The following is a 25,218-nucleotide window of genomic DNA, read 5'->3' on the forward strand; positions in this document are numbered from 1 at the left end:
AAGGGACCTCCTCACCTGGTCAAGAGATCGAAACATATCCCTTGTAACGAGGTTCATTCAAGGCGACATGAATGTCATGGCAGACCGCCTCAGCCGGAAGGGTCAAATCATCCCAACAGAGTGGACCCTTCACAAGAATGTATGCAACAAACTATGGGCATTGTGGGGCCAACCCACCATAGATCTGTTCGCAACCTCGATGACCAAGAGGCTCCCAAATTATTGTTCACCGATTCCGGACCCAGCAGCAGTTCACATAGATGCCTTTCTTCTGGATTGGTCCCATCTAGACCTTTATGCGTTCCCCCCGTTCAAGATTGTCAACAGAGTACTGCAGAAGTTCGCCTCTCACGAAGGGACACGGTTGACGTTGGTTGCTCCCCTCTGGCCCGCGAGAGAATGGTTCACCGAGGTACTGCAATGGCTAGTAGACGTTCCCAGAACACTTCCCCTAAGAGTGGACCTTCTGCGTCAGCCGCATGTAAAGAAGGTACACCCAAGCCTCCACGCTCTTCGTCTGACTGCCTTCAGACTATCGAAAGACTCTCGAGAGCTAGAGGCTTTTCGAAGGAGGCAGCCAGAGCGATTGCTAGAGCTAGGAGGACATCCACTCTCAAAGTCTACCAGTCGAAGTGGGAAGTCTTCCGAAGTTGGTGCAAGTCCAAATCAGTATCCTCAACCAGTACCTCTGTAACTCAGATAGCTGACTTCCTGTTATACCTAAGGAAGGAAAGATCCCTTTCAGCCCCCACGATCAAGGGTTACAGAAGCATGTTGGCAGCAGTCTTCCGTCACAGAGGCTTAGATCTGTCTAACAACAAAGATCTACAGGACCTCCTTAAGTCTTTTGAGACCACGAAGGAGCGTCGGTTGGCCACACCAGGTTGGAACTTAGACGTGGTACTAAGATTCCTTATGTCAGCAAGGTTCGAGCCACTTCAATCAGCCTCTTTTAAAGATCTCACTTTGAAAACTCTTTTCCTCGTCTGCTTAGCAACAGCTAAAAGAGTCAGTGAGATACACGCCTTCAGCAGGAACATTGGATTTACATCTGAAACGGCTACATGTTCCTTACAGCTTGGTTTTTTAGCCAAAAACGAACTTCCTTCTCGTCCTTGGCCCAAATCGTTCGATATTCCAAGCCTTGCTAGTTTGGTTGGAAATGAACAAGAAAGAGTACTATGCCCAGTAAGAGCTCTTAAGTACTATTTGAAACGGACTAAGCCATTACGTGGACAATCAGAAGCTTTATGGTGTGCCATTAAGAAACCTTCGTTACCAATGTCGAAGAATGCAGTTTCTTATTATATCAGGCTTTTAATTCGAGAAGCTCATTCCCATCTGAATGAGGAGGACCATGCTTTGCTGAAGGTAAGGACACATGAAGTTAGAGCTGTCGCAACTTCAGTGGCCTTCAAACAAAACAGATCTCTGCAGAGTGTAATGGATGCAACCTATTGGAGAAGCAAGTCAGTGTTCGCATCATTTTACCTTAAAGATGTCCAGTCTCTTTACGAGAACTGCTACACCCTGGGACCATTCGTAGCAGCGAGTGCAGTAGTGGGTGAGGGCTCAGCCACTACATTCCCATAATCCCATAACCTTTTTTAATCTTTCTCTTGAAATGCTTTTTATTGTTGTTTTTTGGGTTGTCCGGAAGGCTAAGAAGCCTTTCGCATCCTGGTTGATTTGGCGGGTGGTCAAATTCTTTCTTGAGAAGCGCCTAGATTAGAGGTTGTGATGAGGTCCTTTAGTATGGGTTGCAGCCCTTCATACTTCAGCTCCTAGGAGTCGCTCAGCATCCTGTGAGGATCGCGAGGCTCAGTAAGGAAGACGTACTTAAAAAAGGCAGAGTAATTGTTCAAGTCGACTTCCTTACCAGGTACTTATTAATTTTATGTTTGTTATTTTGAATAACTGCTAAAATGAAATACGGAATACTTAGCTCTTAAGGTTAACATATATGCTGGTCTCTACCCACCCCCCTGGGTGTGAATCAGCTATATGATCATCGGGTAAGTTTAATATTGAAAAATGTTATTTTCATTAGTAAAATAAATTTTTGAATATACTTACCCGATGATCATAAATTAAAGGACCCACCCTTCCTCCCCAATAGAGACCCAGTGGACCGAGGAGAAAATTGGTTCTGTGTTGACATAGAGTACTTGAGTACCTACTCGACAGATGGCGCTGTTGATGTACACCCCCACCTGTATAGCGATCGCTGGAGTATTCCGCCCGTAGGTTTTTTCTGTCGGGCAGCAGAGCTGACAGCTATATGATCATCGGGTAAGTATATTCAAAAATTTATTTTACTAATGAAAATAACATTTTTGAATATACTTACCCGATGATCATAAATTAAAGGACCCACCCTTCCTCCCCAATAGAGACCCAGTGGACCGAGGAGAAAATTGGTTCTGTGTTGACATAGAGTACTTGAGTACCTACTCGACAGATGGCGCTGTTGATGTACACCCCCACCTGTATAGCGATCGCTGGCGTATTCCGCCCGTAGGTTTTTTCTGTCGGGCAGCAGAGCTGACAGCTATATGATCATCGGGTAAGTATATTCAAAAATTTATTTTACTAATGAAAATAACATTTTATTTTTTTTTCTCCCCAGTTGGAGCATCGTCATCAGCCTAAATGACCCTTCAAGGAGAGCTGCAAGTTTCTCCTCCTCTTTTGCCCCTCTCTCTCTCTCTCCTTCGTCTCTTCTCTTTGTAGGTCGGGATGAAGGGGTCTCAACCTTCATTTTCCCTCTGAAGTAGGAAGATCAAGAAGACTGATCAATTGGAGTTACGTAATGCTTACTTTTTCTTTATCCTTCACCAAAGACAGAGAGAAGATAATAAACAGGAGTGCACCCTCGTCCATTCACACGAGGCTGGGATTCGCGCCCACTGCAAGCTACTGTGCACACTTGCACTCCTACAGGAGCTTGCCCTCAACTATTTGTGTGTACTCCTTGCACACTCCCTTTTCTGCTCGCACTCTCTCCTGTGCATGTGCGAACTTATATAAGTGGAAGAATGAAAGTTCTACAAGAGGACATTCCTAGAGCATCCCCTCACCTGTTCACACAACCTCGAAAGTCCTGCCTGCCATTAAAAAGTGACGTTACTTAACTAGTGAGTGTGTGAGCAGGGCGACTAATCCCCCCCTGCTACTACCCCCCCGTAACTAGTGGTGGGTAGTTTTACTGTACTGCACCTGGTTTTTTGGCTAGTTTTCAGTATTCACTGAACTAGTATCCACTGTAAAGAGCTCAGTGTTTGTATAGTCTTTTTATAGTTTATATATGACATATCTGTTTTTGACATTGTTAATAGTTTATATAGGACATATCTGTTTTGACGCTGTTACTGTTTTTAGAATGATATATTGTTAATTTATTCTCATCATTTATTTATTTCCTTATTTCCTTTCCTCACTGGGCTATTTTTCCCTGTTGGAGCCCTTGGGCTTATAGCATCTTGCTTTTCCAATTAGGGTTGTAGCTTGGCTAGTAATAATAATAATAATAAATAGAAATTATTTCCAAATTTGTCCTCTACAATACCTACCTTACAGCCTACACTCATGCGCTAAATGTCTCTGCAAGTTAAGGAGTTCATTGCATGAGAACATCTGTTCATTTTGTGGTATATTACATGAGGCATATTGCTCTTGAGGTTATACAAACCTTTCATTGTCTCTGCCAAAGGTGAGATCTCTATTGGATAATTAACAACTCAGTTTGGTAATAACAGACTGGTAAGGGAACTCACTCACTCGCTCGTCTGACTACGTCAAGGTCAATTTGGCTTTGGCCACATCAAGGGTGGATGTAGATGCTGCTGTTCTTACCTCTTTGCTGCTGTTGACTCTATCTTTTTCATTTATTCCTTTGGATAATTCATTTCCTGACTGTTCCACTTTGCTATGGAAGGGGTAACAAAAGTCCAGGAAAGCCAGCTGTAGTCGTGGGGACTTGGTCCCCGATGACACGACCTCTCTCTTGGGATAGGTGGATGGTACCCGTGTCGTTCCCGCAGAGCCAGGGACCAGAGTCTTGCTTACGTTCTGGTACTGGCCATTCTGGTAGCCCAGTAGCTGTGCCCTGGTGGGTTATGCTGTCAACCCCTGTAACTCCAACAACACCAGTAGCGAGGCCAGAGGGCCGGGTAGCCTTTGCTGATCCGTCTACTCCGGTAGTCGGCCGGAACAGATGGGAGCTTGTCTCTCGGTCTGTTTCAGGCATGATGAGAAAGTTGTTGCGGCTTCCGGCTTTTGCATGGACTTACTTTGGGAAGAGAAGGTGGCACCATTTGATGCCATGTTAGAGGGCTTGTGCTCTCTAGTAGGTGGAGAATGTGGGTCGAAGGGCTCTTGTTATTGTGCCCTTTCGTGTCCTTCAACCCTGACCTGTGGTGCTGGGGCATGGTGTGCTGAGTCTAGTGCCACGCTGTCTTGTGCGTGAGTCCTCCTTCCATGGCCCTGGGCTTGCCGGGCCTTTGTCTTCTCCAAATTATGCGCCTGGTTCTGTCCTTGGGATGGAATAGACGTAATCATGAGTAGAAGCAGACTCCGTAGCATGTGGCATCACCTACATTCGCTGCAGCGGACGACGGTACTCAAGAGCAGGAGGTCGTCGGGATTCTGACCTGCGGTTTGATGCCCACGGAGGCTGCCTACCCTGAGTTGGAGAGTTCTTTTCTGGAGGTCATTGCACTCATTGTGAATGTAACATCTTGGGGGAGGCTACGGTGGTTCCACCAGCGGGGAGGACATCGGTTGTCTATCGGCATTTCGGTGGCCCTCTTGAATCGAAGCCCTGGTTGACCTTGCGTTGGACCAGGTGGATAGTCAGATCTGTGGATCTGGAAATTTGTTTGGTTCAAGCAGGTCCAACAAGGTAACAGGATCTTGCTACGGAAGTTTTTTTTTCTGCCAAAGAATGCCACGTCTTAGCCGGAGTTTCCACTCTGAAGGGGGCCCTCCCTTTATAGAGATTCAAGGCTGACGTTACGTCCTTATTGAGTGCTGAGTTGACGGTCACTCGAGTTCAGGATGGAAAAAGTAAGGTCTGTGCTGTCTTCCATCAGAGAGAAAGACTTCAGGCTTTCTGTAGATCTGAAAGATGCATACTTTCAACTGCCTGTTCATCAGACTTCTTGGAAGTACCTCCACTTCCCCCTCAACGGTACGGTGTCTCAGACTATGTGTGGCTCCTCAGGGGTTCACTCAGGTGTACATTGTGGTAGCCGCTTGGACCCACTCGTGAAGGATGAGACTGCTGGTGTATCTCAATGACTGGTTGATCCTGGCCTCTTCAAAGAGACAGTTGCTTCAGAATCGAGATCGGCTTCTTGCACTTTGCCACCATCTGGGGATTGCGGTAAACTGGGAAAAGTTAAAATATACCCAAGTAGAGGGTGTGAAGTACCTGGGCATGCTGATAGACTCAGCAGCAGCAGACATTTTCCCATAGACGATGGCATCGGCAAGCTTGGGGAGGTTGCACGACTGTTCCTGTCAAAGACAGTTGCTCCAGTTTAACATTGGCAACATCTTCTCAAACATCAATCAATGTAAGAGAAGCTTATTCTTCTAGGGTTCCTCCACCAGAGATCCCTTCAGTGGTGCCTGAAGGATCACTGGGTAGCAAGCAGGGATCATCTCCCATTATATCCTGCACCGGTATCACAGGAAGTCCGAAACGATCTTGCCGGGTGGCTCGACAAGAATAATCCTCATCAGGAAGTCCCACTCGACTTTTTAAGTCCGAATCTTCATCTGTCTTTGTATCAGGAGTGTGGTCCAAGGAATACAGGCATCTGCACATCAACATCCTCGAGATGCGAGTGTCCTTCCTCTGTCTGCAAGTGTTCCAAGAAAGTTTGAGGAAGCACTTGGTAGTCGCTGTAATGGCCTACATCAGCGAGTAAGAAGGCATGTTCTAGCGCTCCCCTCGGCAAGTTCGTGAAGCAGATGCTTATTTGGGCAGGGTTTCACCCTGTAGAATTGTCAGCAAGGTGCATTCTGGGCAAGATGAATGAGCTAGTCCACACATTCAGCCATCAGGGCCAGGCTGCAGGAGCAGAGTGGTCTCTACAGCCTCTCGTGGAGGAAAGGCTTCTTGCCCTGTGGGGTTCACCGGGGATCAACCTGTTTGCAATCCTTGGGCAGTGTTGGAAGAAGCCTGGCAATGCCTCTGGGATCACATATACATTTACACGTTTCCCCCATTCACCCTGATTTGGCCAGTAATCAACACGGCGTTGATTATGATGACAGGAGTCAGAATGACCTTGGTGGCTCCAAGATGGCCACAGGCCGAGTTGTATCCCGATCTGCCGGCTCTTCTGGTTGAGGTCCCAAGAGAACTACCCTTATGGCCACCTCTTCTTTGTCGGCCGCACCTGCGCAGTTACCACTTGCCCTTGGAGTCTTTATCTCTTCACTGTTGAGTATCTCCTTTGAGCGAAAGGCTTTTCACAAGGCATTACACATGAGATGTCTAGTTTCTCCAGAGGTCCACTGCATCTGTCTACCAGGCTAAGTGGGCCATATCCTGTGATTGGTGTCGTAGAAAGGGATTTCTTCGTCTTCCTTCATCGGGAAAAACATCTCTTGGTTGCAGCCATCAAAGGTTATCTCTAGGCCTAGAGTATGGTGTATCCACTGGAAGATAAAATCCTCTTGGCTTTTTAGGAGCTGTCAATGCTCGTGAGGAGCTTCAAACAATCTTGCCCACCCTGGGATCTTAGGCCCCTGTAGTGGGATGTGACCCTAGTAATCAGGTTTCTTACGCGTACCCCATTCGAACCTTTGAAGAGGACTGAATCAGAAAGGGATCGGACCTCAAGACATTCTTCCTACCTGCCTTACTGTCGACTAAGGGAGCGAGCGAGTTGCACGGTATTTCTTACGTAGCCAAGGAGGTCTCCTTTAGTTTTGTGCCCAACTTTGTGGCAAAGATAAAGAATCTGGCAGCATAGGACCCCAGGTGTGAATCCTCCATCCCCTCCCCCCCGGAGGTGTCAGCCGGTGAGGAAGACGAGAGGATCTTGTATTCGGTAAGGTCTCTTGGGTGTTGTATGAAGAGAACCCCACTCCTCAGGCCGGAGTGTAGGAATCTCTTCGATGGGTTTGCCAGATCTAAGAAAGAGCTGTTAGGGAACACGGTGTCTTTCTGGCTTCGTGAGCCTCAACAGAGAGCTTACTATCTGGCTGATGAAGTCAGGGGTATTGCCCCAACTCTCCCTACTTTCAAAAGAAACCAGTCAGTGGGCCAGGTGAGGAAGGCAGGTGTCAGGGAAGGCAGACCACCTTCACATCCTTCTACATGAGAGAATGTATCCGCAAGTCTATTGAGTTCTTGATACTTGGATCCGTGGTGGCTGTTCAAACCGTTGTGTAGGAATCCCAGCTCCCTTATGAGGACAGATTGCATCTCATCTATGGTATCTTTTTAACAGAAGTTGGAAATGAATGTAGTATATCTAGCTCTTTTCCTTCTTTCTTCTGCCTCTGTCATGGGGTCAGCGATTGAAGTGTTGCAAGCTGGTCAGACAAGAGGCTGGTGAGTTGCACTTCAGATTTCAGTGTAACCAAAGAGGTATATCTCCCCATTCTTCATGTGAGTTTTCAGATGGCGAATCTAATACCAACCCATTACTCATTTTCCTGGTGTTGGACTCTTCCTGATATGTCATTTTGGGGAAGTGTCTCTTTGATTTGGTACAAAACAGAAATAGGTACGTCCTGGGACCTATCAGTTTGTCATACCTACGATAAACGGATAGGCCATAGTGTCTCTGCTTTGCTTCTCCACAGAACAAGCCTTGAAGACATTCAGGGAAGATACAGAATCCTCCAGGGGGTTCTGAGGGGCCATCTGACCATCCAAGCAGGCAGTGAGTCTCCATAAGCAAAGGACGAGGGTTTGTATGTCACGGGGGAACAAACCGTCCCTCTGAGTCCTGGGTTGAAGCAGCAAGATTGAATAGAGAAGCGACTGTGGTGGGGGAGGGTCCTTGCACTGCTCATTATCCACTTCAACAACTGATTCCAGCTCACGCCAAAGTGATCTCCCAAATTGGACTCAGGTTTTTATGAATAGGAAAAATACAAATTACTTTTAAGATTTGTTATATTTTATCATTGGTCGATTATGAATTTCGTTTTTATGTATTTTTGAGACTACCTTTTGGTTGCTGGAAAAAATGTCCCCATTATTATTTTTGTTCTGTTTTTGGAATTATTTTCAATTTTGGTTTCAGTGAGCATTGTTTGAGATTGATTGATAGTTGAGCAAAAGATTATGTTTTCATCCGTAACGATTATTGATCTCTGATAGAAACTACGTATTATTCAGACTCATTTTTTCCAGCCCGTCCTGGCTTTACCTGTTCCCGTACAAGATGGTACATTGGTCGTTGTCACGTCCGTCACGGATGGCTGCTGCTGCGTATGCAAGAACGGGTAGCGTCCCGGAAGGCGTCGATGACAGGTGTGGTTTGCGTCAGTCAAGATCAGCTGGCTAATGTCTCTGGACAGTCCTCCTCTTCTGAGCCATTTTAGAAGAAGTCTGTAGAGAGAGGACTGTTGTTCCAAGAGATGTCAGTGATGGGCTTTACTCCCTTGTCATCTACATCATCTCTAAGGTGAGTCATGTCTCCTCAAATTCTCTTGTGCTTCTAATTTGTTCCTTAACTGGAATACAAACCACGCTATTTAATAGGGGTATTACTTTCGGCGTAGCTGAAATGACGAGCCATTAATTTTTAACGAGGGTTTACAACCCACACCGCTAGTTAGCGGGGGTAAGGGAGGGTAGCTTGCTACCCCCCCCCCCCTCTCACACACCTGTGCTTGAGCTCACTTTGCTCTTGGCTCAGATGATAGTCGGACGTGTCCGCCTTCATCCTCGCCGTTATTTGACAGCCATTTAATGCTTTTGTCTTTTTCTTTTTCTAGTTCTGTTTGTGAAGTTGGCCTCTGCGATTATGCGCACCTGCCCTGGGTTTCCCGACCGCCCATGTGGAACATTCATGTCGGTGGTCGAGACTGATCCTCACACCCTTTGTCCATCTTGTAGGGGCCAATGGTGTGATAGCAACAACAGGTGTAGGGAGTGGTCTACCTCTCAGTGAGAGAGGTTTTCGCGACGACGGAAGAAGTCCAAACGGGATATTTCTCCTTCGAAGGTTTCTTTGAAAGGAGAAAAACCCAAGGCCTCTTCTTCCGTTGCCCAAACCTCCTCTGAAGCTCCCACTCGGTCGGTCTCTTTCGAGAGACCGTCGAGTGGTAGCGTAGACCGATGCACTGTTTACCAACCTCGGGGCTCGAGAGATGACGTTGCTTCCCCTAGCGAAGCAGCTCCACTTCTCCCCCCGGGGGAGGATATGTCACTAACCCCCCTTTTTCAGCTTTGGTCCTCCTTGGGGCTTACAGGTTCGCCCTCCAAGGAGGTTTTGCTTAACTACATCCGATTGGGTGCCGCCGTCGAGGAATCGCCGCCATCACCGGCAGAGGTTGATCCTCTGTCTCTTGTCGACGTTGTAGTGTCAGAGGTATCCAATGCGGTATCACCCATCACCTCTGCCTCTTCAAACCCTATGGTTGCTGACGGCTTAGTTTCTCCCGTCTCTGTTCAACCTACGAGGGAGAAACTAAGTCCATCGCCAGTCTCTCCTGCTGGTGTTTCTTCCCCTCGGGGGAGTTCACTTACAGAGACTCCTCTTCGGAGGACTGCAGAAGGTCAGCTTGCTGATCCAACGGCCCCCAGAGGACGCATTCGTCGGAAGGCTCGCCTTTCTCTTCGCCAAAGAGGCCTTCCTTTAACTGCAGTGAGGAGGCGCCTCTTTGGTTCATCACCTTTGTTGCAGTCTACCGCAGAGGAGCCTCGAGACCGATCACCTATCACTGTTTCTGCACTGGTCCTGGACCTTTCTGCAGATCGTTCGCAAACTCCTTCAGTGGAAGGTCGTCCTTTTAAAGGACATGTCGACCTTCCACCTGATAGACCTGCCCACCTGCCGTCAGCTTTTTTATATAGGTCTAACAAGGCTTCACCGGAGCGCGCTAAGGTGCGCCAATCAGATACGCGCTATGCGCCAACGAAACCTGACGAGCGCTCTTTAGTAACTCGTCAGGCCCCATCTCTAAACCCTAATACAGGGTATCAAGGGCGTATGCGCCAACACGCGCACACGTCCCAACAGGAGCATAGCTCCATCACGCGCTACGCGGGCCCTCAAGCACATACGCGCCCACGTTCTTCTGCGCGCCAGATCTTGCTTGAGCCTAAGTGCAAACATTCCCCTACACGCTCGCGCCCAGCTGCGCGCCAATTTTCACCTGCGCACCGTCAACGTCTTACGCGCCAGCGCTCTCCTACACGCCAGCGCTATTCCGCGCGCCATCAGTCTCCTGCCCACGCTCGAACGCGCCCAACAGCTAACTCTCCTGCGCACCAACGATCTACTGATCTGGGCGCTGCTGGAAAGTCAACAAACCTGGCTTCTCCCACACGCCAACTAGTACCATCGTGCCAGCCTTCTCCTGCATACATCTGCGAGGATACGCGCGCGCTCCCCGCACGTTCTCGCCTATCCTCTCCAACGGATTCGCGCCAACGTTCTATCGCGCGCCCACGCGCTTCACATGTTTCAACTGCGCGGCCGCGTGCTAGGGATCTTTCTCCTGCGTGCGCGCCCTACGACTGGTACAGGCACGCATGAACTCTCACCCGCGTGCCCGCGCACTCAGCGTATTGATCCTACGCGTCCGTGCGCTAATACTCTCCCGCGCGCGTGTGTATGCGCCAATGGTCTCCCGCACGCGCGCTCGCGCACCAACAGTCTCCCGCCCACGCTCCCGCGCGCCCACAGTCTCCTGCGTGCCCACAGTCTCCCGTGCGCCCACAGTCTCCCGCGTGCCCACAGTCTCCCGCGTGCCCACAGTCTCCCGCGCGCCCACAGTCACAGTCTCCCGCGCGCCCACAGTCACAGTCTCCCGCGCGCCCACAGTCACAGTCTCCCGCGCGCCCACAGTCACAGTCTCCCGCGCGCCCACAGTCACACTCTCCCGCGCGCCCACAGTCACAGTCTCCCGCACGCCCACAGTCACAGTCTCCCGCGCGCCCACAGTCTCCCGCGCGCCCACAGTCTCCCGCGCGCCCAAGCAGTCTCCCGCGCGCGAGACTGCTGAACTACACACGGCAAAGTCGCCATCGCCTCATTCCCCTCCCCGCAAGCGCATACCACCGCCCAGTGTGGGAGAAGGGAAGTATCTAGAAGGGTCCAGGATTCCAAAGCCATCACAGGTGAACCCACTAATGATGAGGACTCCTCCCAGGGATCCTTCAATTCCTGTCCCTTCAAAGGGTATATCTGACAGCGCATCTGTCAGCCAATAGCCATGGTTCAGTGCACTGATCAGAACCATAACGCAGGCTTTCAAGCTTGTCCTCTCTTAATTAGGGCACAGATCCATGGCTGCTTCTACCCTTTTGAAGAGAAAAAGAGGAGTTCCAGACGCGGTAACTTCCTCAAGGGCGAAACTGACTCCACGCAGACCTTTGAGGCAGGTTCCTTCTTTTCCCCTGACTGCCTCTACTTCCCTTTCGGACGAAGATTTCCCGTCCCCAGGGGAATCACGCGAAGAGGGACTTTCCCCCATCACACCAACGGGGGAAACCTCTCCTCGCGCCGAGGTGTCTACTCAGTCGGGGATTGAAAGGAACATGCCACCCTCGTCAATGTTGGAGTCCTACATCCTTCCAAGGAAGGAATCCAAGGACTCCAAAACATTGCCGAAGTCCTCTACTAAGAATAGGATGGAGCCAGCGAGCCACTCAAGGAACGTCTGCGACTCTCCCCAAGAAAAGCCTTTGGGGACAGGAGACTTCGCTGCAAATCCTACATCAGGAAGAGACCAGCAAGAGTCAGGACATGCGTTTTGGCAAGTTCTGACTCTAATGAGGGCTCTCAACGGGTTTTCCGACCCAGAGATCCCTCCTCGAGAGGGCAAAGACACGGTCTTAGACCGCGTTTTTGCTACTCAAAAGCCCTCTAAGACCGGTGCAGCCCTGCCCTGGTCTCAAGGTGTAAAGAGTACCAGGGACAAGATCTCAGAACAGCTCTCCGAGATGTCCTCCTCCAACCGTTCCAGTACCAAGAAGCTCTTCCCACCTCCTTGTCTAGCTCTTCCACTTCACCACGCGCTGGAAGAGCTAACCAGGGGAGTCCTTCTTGAGAGAGACTCCAACCGTCGGGTCTCATTTTCGGCAGCCGAGATCCTCAATCAGGAGAAAGTCGTGAACTCTACTATGCAAGCCACGATATCTGGTTGGGGACCTTAGGTATCCTGATACGTTCTGAGGATTTCTCCAAGGAACGTACCAGGAAAGCTATGGAAACCTTCCTTCTCTCAGGTACTCGCACGATCGAGTATCTGGCCCACCAAGTCTCGAACCTGTGGGCGAATACCATCCTGAAACGTCGGGATGCAGTAGCTGAGAGATTCCATCGGAAGGTCCCTAGCGCCGAGATCAATAGGCTCAGACATTCCTCCATAGAGGGGTCTGTTCTTTTCGAGCCTAAAAATGTGGAACATGCTGCTGAGAGGTGGAGGAATTCTCATCAGGACTCCCTCCTTCATAGGGCTTTAACATCCAAGCCCTATAAGCCTCCAGCACCACAGCAGTCACGTCCAGTCAAGACCACTACGAAGACAACAGCAGCGAAGTCAGTGGTGTCTTAGCCCTTTCCTGTCAAAGAAAGGAATGGCAAAAAGTCTTCCAGGGGAAGCAAAAATCCTAGAGGGAGCAGCCGAGGCCGCGAACGCCAGGATAGGCAGTCCCCCTGCATTTCCACCAGTTGGGGTATGCCTACAAAGTTGCTCAAACAGGTGGAAGCAACTCGGGGCCGATTCCTGGACAATCTCCGTGATCAGTCTAGGATATCGCGTCCCGTTCATAACTCTCTACCTCCCCTGACGACGAATCCAGTGTCATTGAATTCCCTTTCCCTGGGATCAGCAAGGGGGCAAGCCCTTCGGGCAGAAGTCCAGACCCTGTTGAAGAAGGGCGCTCTCCAAGAGGTCCTCGACGGATCCCCAGGCTTCTTCAGATGACTTTCTTGTAAAGAAGGCGTCTGGAGGCTGGAGACCAGTCATCGACCTCTCAGCTCTGAACAAGTTTGTCAAACAAACTCTGTTCAGCATGGAGACGGCAGACACGGTCAGACTAGCAGTAAGACCGCAAGACTTCATGTGCACACTAGACCTAAAGGATGCGTACTTCCAGATCCCAGTCCATCCGTCTTCAAGGAAGTACTTAAGATTCAGCCTAGACAACAGAATGTACCAGTTCAAGGTGCTGTGCTTCGGTCTTTCCACAGCACCACAAGTCTTCACCAGAGTGTTCATCCTAGTATCATCTTGGGCACACAGGATTGGCATCCATCTCCTCCGTTATCTGGACGACTGGTTAATCCTAGCAGACTCGGTGTCAACCCTTCTTCAACACCGAGACAAACTTCTGAGACTTTGCCAAGATCTAGGGATCATGGTAACTCTCGAGAAGTCCTCTCTGCTGCCCACTCAGAAACTGGTATACCTAAGCTTGATCTTAGACACCAATCTTCACACAGCCTTCCCATCAGACGACAGGATAACAAGGCTGAGGAAGGTCGCAAGGCCTTTCCTCAGACGAGAAGAACTTCCAGCCCAATCGTGGTTATGTCTCCCCAGGTCACCTCTCATCCCTGGCCCGTCTAGTTCCCAATGGTCGCCTCAGAATGAGATCTCTCCAGTGGCGACTCAAGTACCGGTGGAATCAAGGTCACGATTCCCCGGACACTATAATCCCCATGGGTTCTGCGGAACAGACGGACCTTCAGTGGTGGGTGGCAGACGAGAACCTACGAAAGGGAGTGGATCTTCTCGTCCTCCCCCCGTATTTGATGTTGTTTTCGAACGCCTCAAAGAAAGGGTGGGGGGCTCACGTTCTGAACCACAGGACCTCAGGCCTGTGGTCAGAATCAGAAAAGTACCTCCACATAAACCTGCTAGAGATGAAGGCCGTATTCTTGGCTCTTCAACAGTTCCAACAATACCTGGCGGGCCAGTCTGTAGTGGTGATGAGCGACAACACCACAGTAGTGGCTTATATCAACAAGCAGGGACGTACCTTTTCAGAACAGCTATTCCATCTCGGAGTAGAGATACCGAGATGGACCGAAGTCCACTCGATCGCACTTTCGGCTCGCTTCATTCCAGGCAAGAGGAATGTGCTCGCCGACAGCCTGAGCAGAGCGACGCAGATAGTGAGTACCGAGTGGTCTTTGGATCGTCAAGTAGCCAACAAAGTCTTGACTTTGTGGGGTTCCCCGACTGTGGATCTGTTCGCTACAGCACTGAACTTCAAACTTCCACTGTACTGCTCCCCAGTCCCGGATCCCAAGGCTCTCTGGCAAGATGCCTTTCAACAACGGTAGGACAACATTGATGTCTACGCCTTTCCCCCGTTCTGTCTGATGAGGAGGGTGCTCAACAAGACCAGAATATCGGTCAATCTCTCGATGACCCTAATAGCTCCGCTATGGCATCACGCAGAATGGTTTCCGGACCTTCTGCAACTCCTAGCGGAGCTCCCGAGGGAACTCCCTCCATGACATGAGCTACTCAAACAACCACACGCCAACATCTTTCACAAAGCCGTAGCTTTGCTTCGACTTCACGCCTGGAGACTATCCAGCATCTCCTCACTGAGAGAGGATTTTCGCAGCAAGTTGCGAACAGAATGTCTGGACACCTGCGTAGGTCATCCGCAGGGGTCTACCAGGCAAATTGGCGAGTCTTCTGTGGTTGGTGTCGTGGAAGGGGTATCTCTCTATTCGATGCCACTATTCCAGCAATAGCAGAGTTCTTCATGTATTTGCGGGAGGAAATGCGCCTTTCAGTCTCGGCAGTGAAAGGCTATCGCTCAGCCTTAAGTGTAGCCTTCAGGCTCAAAGGAGTGGACATTTCTTCCTTGCTGGAACTTTCCCTACTCATACGGAGTTATGAACTTACCTGCCCTCAGTCGGAAGTGAGACCTCCTCCATGGAACGTGGTTCGAGTTCTCAGGTCTCTTAAGAGACCTCCCTTCGAACCATTACGCCAGTCTTCAGATCGCCACCTTACTTGGAAGACGGTGTTCCTGCTAGCTTTGGCCTCGGCCAAGCGAGTCAGCGAACTTCATGGTCTCTCATACGACGTCGCCCATTCAAGGGGATGGGGGGAGGTAACGTTCAGGTTCGTCCCTGAGTTTGTTGCCAAGACTCAGAATCCAGGAGTGCCGGACCCTCGGTTCGACTTTCCAGGTTTCGAGTGGTCGTTCTGTAACAGATGACCCAGACCATCTCCTACTGTGCCCAGTAAGGAGTCTGGGGCTTTATCTTAAGAGAACGGCTGCAGTTCGTCCCCAGGTGCAAGCTTTGTATGTGAGCACTGGGAAGACGAAGAGGAGGGTCACCAAGAATACCATCTCGGCCTGGATTCCCAAGGTAATACACCTTTCCTTGAATCCTGACCCTCCTCCGTCACGTCGCCCTAGAGCACATGATGTCAGGGGCGTAGCTACATCCCTGGCCTTCAAGAAGAACTATTCAGTGACGCAGGTCCTGCAAGCTGGGGTGTGGAAGTGTCAGACGACCTTCACAGCCCACTACCTGCAAGACGTGACCCACAGGAGACTCGATACGTTCTCTATCGGCCCTGTGGTGGCTGCACAACAGCTGGTCTAAACCTCAGGCTCCTTAATGGACAAGTAGCAGAAGGTTGAGGGCATTGTAACCCGGTCTTAGTCTGCACGAATGAAAAGGTTTGTCTGGCCCTTATTCTTTTCTTCATCCTCCCCTCTCTTGGGGAAAGCAGCATCTTGGGTTCTCTGCATAGCTGACCTCAAACCACTGCAGGTAAACCATGCTTCCTTGTGTTCCTAGTATTAAGTTGATACTGTCATGTCCCCATACCCTGACGAGGTGGTATTGGGAGAGTCCTAGCCTTGAGTTCCATCCAAAGAACTCCAGGTCAACTTCCTAGGATGTGTCACACTGCATACCTTCACACACAACTTATGTAGGCCGCAGCACTTGCACAGCAAGACGCTAGCGAGGTGCAGGGACTCTTTATTACTGAGTACTTACACACTCAAATATTGAGTCCCCGGGCAAAAGCCAAAGCCAGTAATTGCTGGGACTTACCACCCTTCCTATGGGTTGAGTCACCCATATTAAATAGCGTGGTTTGTATTTCAGTTACGGATCAAATGACAAATTCATAGATAATTTGTATTTTTCCTAACTATACAAACCTTAGCTATTTAATCAAACTTGCCCTCCAGCCCTATCCCCCGTGAAGTCCTACCTCCAAGCAAAGTAAGCTCAAGCACAGGTGTGTTTGAGGGGGAGGGGGGTAGCAAGCTACCCTCCCTACCCCCCGCTAACTAGCGGTGGGGTAGTAAACCCTCGTTAAAATTCTAATGGCTCATCATTTCAGCTACGCCGAAAGTAATAACCCTTATTAAATAGCTAAGGTTTGTATAGTTAGGAAAAATACAAATTATCTACGAATTTGTCATACTTATTTTCATCTTTCTTTTTGAAAAAGCTAGCACTTATTACCATCTCTTGTTCAACACACATATCTACCAGTCTCTCACCACTCTCATTTTCACCTGGTACGCCATACTTCCCAATGACACCTTCTACCTCTCCAGCGCCCACTCTAGCATTTAAGTCACCCATGACAACTACATAATTCCTTCTACCCAGTCCTTCTACACACCTAGTTAATTCATTCCGCTCTTCTTCACTTTTCTCACTACCTGACCCATACGCACTGACAAACGCCCAACATTCCCTACCCAACCTAACCCTTACCTACATTAACTTAGATGATATCTCCTTCCATTCCGCTACTTTACCTGTCATCCATTCACTCGGCAATAAAGCCACACCCTCTCTCGCTCTTCCCCTTTCAATCCCAGACACTCTACTAGACATTTCACCAAACATCACTTCACCCTTTCCTTTTATCTTTGTCTCACACAAGGCCAATACATCCATCCTTCTATTCCTAAACATACTTCCAATTTCACATCTTTACTCTCTATTGTACTACATCCACGCACATTCAAACACCCCAAAACTAGAGTGCGGGGAGCAGTCACTCTCCCCCCAGCTCCATCTCTTTGATAATGTCTCACAGGATTGTAGATACAGGAGAGGGGGTTCCCAGCCCCCTCGTCCTGTCCCTTTTAGTCGCCTCTTACGTCACAATCGCTCGCCATTCATTCCTATTTCTAGCACGCTCTCTTGCCTCTCTCACATTTATTAATACTTAAAATATATTAAGATACATTTTAGGATTTAAGAAATGACATAGGATTTTGTGTTTTAGAAAAGCTATACTGTATAAATGTACATTAATAATATGCAGAATATCACTGGCTTATTTAAAACTTCTATTCCAAAGTTTCATTTTAACCAGAGTAATTTTATTTGTAATATACAAATGAGATGAACTTATAGGTTTGATTCTGAAGAACTAATCTTGTCGACCATTTTGAGAGAGAAGAAGAATGTACTAATGTATGGAATAATCAAAACTATTTTATAAGATTCTATGGTTTTATATAGGGAAGAAGGGCTGAACTTAGTGGCCTTTTCATAGTAAACACTAGAAAGATTTGAACTACTTACTTAAGTACGGCCGTACTTATTTGAATTGTTACTTAACGAAGCAAGCTGTTCTTCTTCCTATCAGACCAATGATGAATATTTTCAATACTTTTCTGCAAAAATCTTAAGTCAAAGGTAGAGATCATTTGATAACTTTTCTCTTTTATTGCAGAAAATCTTCCTTCAGTAATTGGTGCAATAGAGAGAATCTATAGCAAGAAGAATTCAAGAAGGCTTTGCAAGTGCCCAAATGCAATATAGGTCAATTGGAGTTTTACGAAGACCCTGATGGGCTCCAGGAGTCTTATGAAGCCCCAAGTCAACTCGGTCTTACAAAGTCCCCAATGGACTTCAGGAGTCTTCCAAAGCTCTGAGCCGACTCCAAGAGTCTTAAAAATCCCCCAGTGGACTCCAGGAGTGTTAACGAAGCTCCCTACTCCAAGAGTCATAAAGAAGCCACCAAAAGTAGCAAAACAGATGGAAAATCATGACTCGCCCCACCGCTGCCAAAACAAAAAATGTATTTTGTCACTCGGGTAGATTGTATAAAAAATGTCGGCACCGAAGGTATTGGGTTTTATCACAAGCTTTAATTCATTTTAATTTATTTATTTAATCTTTTTAATCCCTTTTTATTCACATTTAGATGTAATAGGAATGTGTGTGATTTATAGTTGTTCCGTAACTGACATACAAACCACGCTATTTAATAGAGGTATTACTTTCGGCGTAGCTGAAATGACGAGCCATTAAAATTTAACGAGGGTTTACTACCCACACCGCTAGTTAGTGGGGGTAGGGGAGGGTAGCTTGCTACCCTCCCCCCCCCTCACACACACCTGTGCTTGAACTCACTTTGCTCTTGGCCTGGATGGTAGTCGGACGTGTCCGCTTTCATCCTCGCCGCTCATTGGCAGCCATTAATGCTTTTAATTTTGCTTTCTCTTTTTGACAGGTTTGTGTGTGAAGTTGGCCTCTGTTATTGTGCGCACCTGCCCTGGATTACCCGACCGCCCCTGCGGAACATTCATGTCGGCAGTCGAGACAGACCCTCACACCCTTTGCCCTTACTGTAGAGGTCAACGGTATGATAGTGATAATAAGTGTAGTGAGTGCAGGGAGTGGTCTACCTCCCAGTGGGAGAGGTTTTCTCGGCGATATAAGAAGTCCAAAAAAAACGGGATATTTCTCCTTCGAAGGTTTCATTGAAAGGAGAAAAACCCAAGGCCTCTTCTTCTGTTGCTCAAATCTCCTCCGAAGCTCCCACTCGGTCGGTCTCTTTCGAGAGACCGTCGAGTGGTAGCGTAGACCGTTGTACTGTTTTCCAAGCTCGGGGTTCGAGAGATGGCGTTGCCTGCCCTAGCGAGGCAGCTCCACCTCTCCCCCCGGGGGAGGATGTGTCACTAATCCATCTTTTACAGCTTTGGTCTTCCTTGGGGCTCGAGGGTTCGCCCTCCAAGGAAGCCTTACTTGACTACATCCGATTGGGTGCCGCTGTCAAGCAATCGCCGACTCCGGTAGAGGTTGATCCTCTGTCAATTGTCGAGGTTGTGGTGTCAGAGGTATCCTATGCGTTATCTCCTAATACCTCTGCCTCTTCAAATCCCGCAGTAGCTGAAGGCTTAGTTTCTCCCGTTCCTGTCCAACCAACGAGGGAGAAACTAAGTCCAACAGTCTCTCCTGCTAGTGTTTCTTCCCCTCGGGGTAGTTCACTTACAGAGACTCCTCTTCGGAGGACTGCAGAAGATCAGCTTGTTGATCCATCGGCCCTCAGAGGGCGTATCCGTCGCAAGGCTCGCCTTCCTCTTCGCCAGAGAGGCCTTCCATCACCTTATAAGTCGGTGAGGAGGCGCCTCTTTGGTTTTACATCTTTGTTGCAGTCCATCGCAGAGGAGCCTCTTCAGCGATCACCGATTGTTCTTGCTTTGGTCCTGGACCTCTCAGCGGATCGTTCGCGATCCCCTTCGGTGGAAGGTCGTCCTTTCAAAGGACACGTTGACCGTCCACCCATCAGACCTGCAGACCTGCCGTCACCGTTCCTGAGTGCTGATGCGCGCTATGTGCCGACGAAACCTGACCTTCACGCTCGTAAGGCATCTAACCCTAATACGGGACATCAAGGGCGTATGCGCCAACCCGCAGATACTTCCCTCGTGCGCTATGCTAACAATGAGCATACGCGCCCACGTTCTCCTGCGCGCCAGGCTTTGCCTGAGCTAGCGTGCCTATGCCCAGCTACGTGCCATCCTGCGCCAGCGCTCTCCTGCGCGCCAGCGCCCTCCTGTGCTCCAGCGTTCTCCTGCGCGTCAGTGATCTCCTGCGTGCCAGCGCCCACGCGCAGTAATCATCTCTCCTGTGTGCCCACGATCTTCGGATCTGGGCGTTGTTGGGAAGTCGATTTTGACTTCTCCCACGCACCAGTGCTCGCCAACGCGCCAACAGCTTTCGCCAGTGCTCGCCATCGCGCCGACACGCGCAGTCTCTCGCATGCGCCCACGCCCATCCTATCCTGCAGTTGCGCGCCACCATTCTGACGCGCGCCCACGTGCCCAGGCTTTAACTGTGCGCCTGTGCGCCAGGGGTATGTCTCCTGCGCGCGCGCCCCCTACGTCTTCTTTTGGGACACGCGAACTCTCGCCCACATGTTCAACGCCCTAATCCTGTGCGCCATCAATCTCCTGCGCGGTCTCCTGTGCGCCATCAGTCTCCCCCGCGCGAGCCCTGGTATTCCCCATCATACGAGCACCATTACGCGCCCCCGCGTGATCGTCAATACCCTCCCGCGCGCGACGCTGCTGGACAGCGCACGGCATGGTTGCCATCGCCGCATTCCCCTCCCCGCAAACGCATAACGGCGCGTATTACGGCGGAAGGGAAACATCCAGAGGGGTCCAGGATCCATTTTCCTTTTCAGGCGAACCCACCTATGGGAAATCCTCCCAGGGTTCCTTCTATCCCTGTCCCTTCAGAGGGAGTGTCTGACGGCACGTCTGTCAGTCAACAACCTTGGTTCGGTGCACTAATCAGAGCAGATACGCAGGCGTTCAAACCTGTTCTCTGAATTAGGTCACAGATCCTTGGCTGTTTCTACTCCTCTGAAGAGAAAAAGAGGAGTTCCGGATGTGGTAACTTCTCCAAGGGCTAAGTTGACTCCACGCAAGCCTTCGAGGCAGGTTCCTTCACCCCCCCCCCAGACCTTCTTTCCTTCCGTGACGGACGAGTACTTCCCGTCCTCAGGGGAATCGCGTAAGGTGAGACGTTCCCCCATCGCACCAATGAGGGAAAACCCCTCCTCGCACTGAGAAGTCTTCCCAAGCAGGGGTGGGAAAGAACTTGCCACCTCTCTATGTTGGAGTCTTACATCCTTCCCAGGAAGGAGTCGAAGAACTCGAAGACTTTACCAAAGTCTTCTACAAGACACAAGACAGAGCCAACTTGCCACTCGGAGAACGTCCGCGACTCTCCCCAAGAAGAGCCTTTGGGGACAGGAGACTTCGCTGCAAGTCCATCGTCAGGAGGAGAACAGCAAGAGTCAGAGCATGCGTTTTGGCAAGTTCTGACTAATGAGGGCTTTCAATGGGTTTGCCGACCCAGAGATCCCTCCTCGAGAGGGCAAGGACACGGTCTTGAACCGCGTATTCGGTACTCAAAAACCTTTTAAGGCCAGTGCACCTCTGCCCTGGTCTCGGGTTTAAGAGTACCAGGGACAAGATCGCTGTAGAGCTCTCCGAGTTGTCCTCCTCCAACCGTTCCAGTGCCGGCAACAAGCTTCTCTCACCTCTCGTACAGCAGAGGAGGTACTTTGAGATCTACGAGGAGCCTTGTTTAGCTCTTCCTCTCCACCATTCATTGGAAGACCTTACCAGGGGAGTCCCTCTTGAGAGACACTCCAACTGGCAGGTCTCGTTCTCGGCAACCGAGATCCTTAACCAGGAGAAGGTTGCGAAGTGTGCTATGCAAGCCACGTTGACTTCTGGTTAGGGACCTCAGGTATCCTGATACGCTCTGAGGATTTCTCCAATGAAAGTACCAGGAAATCTATGGAGACGTTCCTTCTCCCAGGCACTCGCACGATCGAGTTTCTGACCCAGCAAGTCTCGAACTTGTGGGCGAACACCATCCTGAAACGTCGGGATGCGGTGGCTGAGAAATTCCCTCAGAAGGTCTCTAGCACCAAGATCAATAGGCTCAGGCATTCTTCCTTAGAAGGAACGATCCTGTTTGAGCCTAAGGAACAAGCCGCTGAGAGGTGGAGGAAGTCTCACCAAGACTCCCTCCTTCATAGGGCTTTGATATCTAAGCCCTATAAGCCTCCAGCACCCCAGCAGTCCCGTCCGACCAAGACCGCAAAACCAACGGCAGCAGCGAAGACAGTGGTGTCTACGCCCTTTCCTGTCAAGGATAGGAAAGACAAAAAGTCCTCCAGAGGATGTAAGAATCTTAGAGGGAGCAGCCGAGGCCGCAACCGCTAGGATTGGCAGTCCCCCTGCATGTCTACCAGTGGGGGGATGCCTACAAAGTTGCGCAGACAGGTGGCAGCAACTCGCGGCTGATTCCTGGACAATTTTCGTAATCAGTAAGGGATATCGCGTCCCGTTCTCAACATATCTACCTCTCCTGACGACGAATCCAGTGTCATTGAGCTCCCTTGCCATGGGATCAGCAAAGGGGCAAGCCCTTCGGGTAGAAGTCCAGACCCTGTTGAAGAAGGGCGTTCTCCAAGAGGTCCTCGACGGGTCTGCAGGATTCTTCACAAGACTCTTTCTTGTAAAGAAGGCGTCTGGAGGCTGGAGACCAGTCATCGACCTCTCAGCCCTGAACAAGTTTGTCAAACTAACTCCGTTCAGCATGGAGACGGCAGACACGCTCAGACTAGCAGTAAGACCGCAAGACTTCATGTGTACACTGGATCTAAAGAACGCGTACTTCCAGATCCCAGTTCATCCATCTTCAAGGAAGTACTTAAGATTCAGCCTAGACAACAAAGAGTACCAGTTCAAGGTGCTGTGCTTCGGTCTCTCCACAGCACCACAGGTTTTCACCAGTGTTTTCACCCTAATATCTTCGTGGCCACACAGGATTGGCATCCGTCTCCTCCGTTATCTCGTTATCTGTAGGTTCTTTTGAACGTGTTATCAAGTCTGGGATGTTGGTCATTTCAAGAATTCTTGTCTCAATCCAATTCAATCAGTTTATTTAGGAATGAGAATTGCCTTGGTTTCTTTCCATGACTTTCTGTGGGAGAGAAGAATTCAGAACTTTCTACTTATGATCAAAAAGCTTCCGAGAAATTCCCCCACCATAAGTAGATAAGTGTTCCCAGAAATGTCTTCTTACATACATCCATATACCAAGGCACTTCCCCCAATTTTGGGGGGTAGCCGACATCAAACAAATGAAACAAAAGGGGACCTCTACTCTCTACGTTCCTCCCACCCTGACAAGGGACTCAACCGAATTCGACTGGTACTACTAGGGTGGCACAGCCCCCTACCCTCCCACATTATCCACCACAGATGAAGCTTCATAATGCTGAATCCCCTACTGCTGCTATCTATGTCTTCTTAGGAGAAGTAAATTCCTATTTGCTCAACTCGGAATACTGCCCATTCAATTTCATCTTAAACAGGACGGGACAGATCTTATAGAGCCAAAATCAGTTCCTATCATTCTGTCCATCAAAAATCAATTGCATCTCCTAGATTCGAGGGATTTTCTTCAGAATCTACTTCAGTGAGGAAGTCCTAAGTTTCTGAATCTGTCTGGTAAAATTGGGAGCTACTCTGGAGACAGATCATCTATCGATAATTGCTCGATTGTAGAGTTGCAAACGCTCAAAAATTGCTTAGTTACTTTGTGTTCAAGGCACCAGTTCTGTCTGGTTATCTAATGAAAGTAAACATTGCTACACACTCTTGACGACATGACGCCTTTGGCAATAAACATTATTGAGAAAGGGGGCCACAAGGTCAAGAAATATTTCCCCAAACTAGAACTTTTGTTTTGAACAAGAGATGGACATTTTTCCCTCGTTTCTTTCGGGGATATTGATGTCTTAGTGGAATTATTAACCGAATGCTTTTCTTGTTCTTAGGGGTGTGTCTGCTTGAGGAGAGTTAAAGTTTATCAGTGGTCGACAAGTTTGCAATTTCAGTAAAGTTTCCCTCGTAAGATTTTCAAGATTGAGTGTTTTCACCTTATCAAGTCTGGGGATGTGAATGCAAGTATTGTTCTTATAGAGCCAGTTTGCCCCCTGTCAGAGTTTGACATATCTGGGACTCATTTAGTAAGGAAACCATTTCTGTTACTCAATTGGAAACCCTCTCAGACAATAGAATTTCCACATGGGACTTTTTCAAAACAATATTTTTCCATTATAGCAGCTAGAAAGACTTGTCTTAACATCAACAGTATACTGTACATGCTTTTCTTAGTTTAAAATTAGAAAGATTTAAAGTATTGAAATCAGTTTAAGAATTTTTTATAGGTTATAAAGAGGTTTTTCTGTAGTCAAATTATGATTGTATATATTTTGACCTCAGTTTAGCAATAGATTTTGTTACTGTGTGATCAGATGTTGCAAGGTCCTTTATTATTGAAAAAACTTCTACTTTCAAATCAAATTAGATTAAATTAGGATGTTGTACTAAGGTATTTGAGCTGTTGGTTTGATCCTCTGGATAAAGTTTCCTCAGTGTCTGGTGAAATTTTGTTTAAGCTACAGACAGAAGAATGAGCAAGTCCTTTCTCTACTTTCTCTACAACCTTATTCCTATTTGGGGATACTATAATGGTTCCTCAATACACTCTTCTACCATTTCCTTCTGTCCAGTGCATCTTCCTCACTCAGTCCCAACTCCCTCATGTCTCTCTTCACACAGTCAATCCATCTCAGTTTTGGTCTACCTAAACTTCTCCCAGATGGTAGTCCCGCATCCATCATATCATCTTCCTTATTGGATAGTTTTCCTCTCGTTTCTATGTCTCTACCATTACATACATGTTTAATTAAGATTCTAGTATTAATACTAGAGTCTATTGCTAGGGAGAAAAAGTCTGTTGAGTGAAGAGGTTACCCCATACTCTTCTCATTCCTCCCTTGAACGTAGTTTTGAGGAATGACCTTTAAGAACTTTCATTCCAGTTAGAGCATTGAAACTCAAACCAATAAGGTCAAGATATCAAAGATTCTTTCAAAATTCTGTTTTGTATCGTATTTAAACTTGCAAAGATCTATTTTTGAAAATGCTCTCCTATTTTAACCTTTAGAAGGCTTACATACTGTAGTAGTGTAAGTCATGGATAACATTTTGATGAAATTTTTCTATCAGAATCAAGTGTGAAATCTCATATTAGAAGATTAGCTCCTACTTGAAGTTTAACCACAGATTTATACTCTGCAAGAGTTATCAATACAACAGAGTTGTGTTAGCCAACTGTATTTGCTAACTGATAAGCCTCTGTACCATGGTCTTCCACTGTCTTGGGTTAGAGT

The 25,218-nt window shown here is 48.6% G+C and overlaps 1 long non-coding RNA gene across 1 annotated transcript in view; it reads left to right on the forward strand.

Annotated features, from left to right (window-relative positions):
• LOC137633657 (uncharacterized) overlaps window positions 1-25,218 on the forward strand; it is a 244,598-nt gene that overhangs the window by 7,630 nt on the left and 211,750 nt on the right. Inside the window, exon 3 of the long non-coding RNA XR_011042341.1 lies at window positions 8,384-8,657. This is a non-coding gene — a long non-coding RNA (uncharacterized lncRNA). The remainder of the gene's footprint in view (window positions 1-8,383; window positions 8,658-25,218) is intronic.

This window comes from Palaemon carinicauda, chromosome 43, assembly GCF_036898095.1.
Source record: "Palaemon carinicauda isolate YSFRI2023 chromosome 43, ASM3689809v2, whole genome shotgun sequence".
NCBI classification, from domain to species: domain Eukaryota; kingdom Metazoa; phylum Arthropoda; class Malacostraca; order Decapoda; family Palaemonidae; genus Palaemon; species Palaemon carinicauda.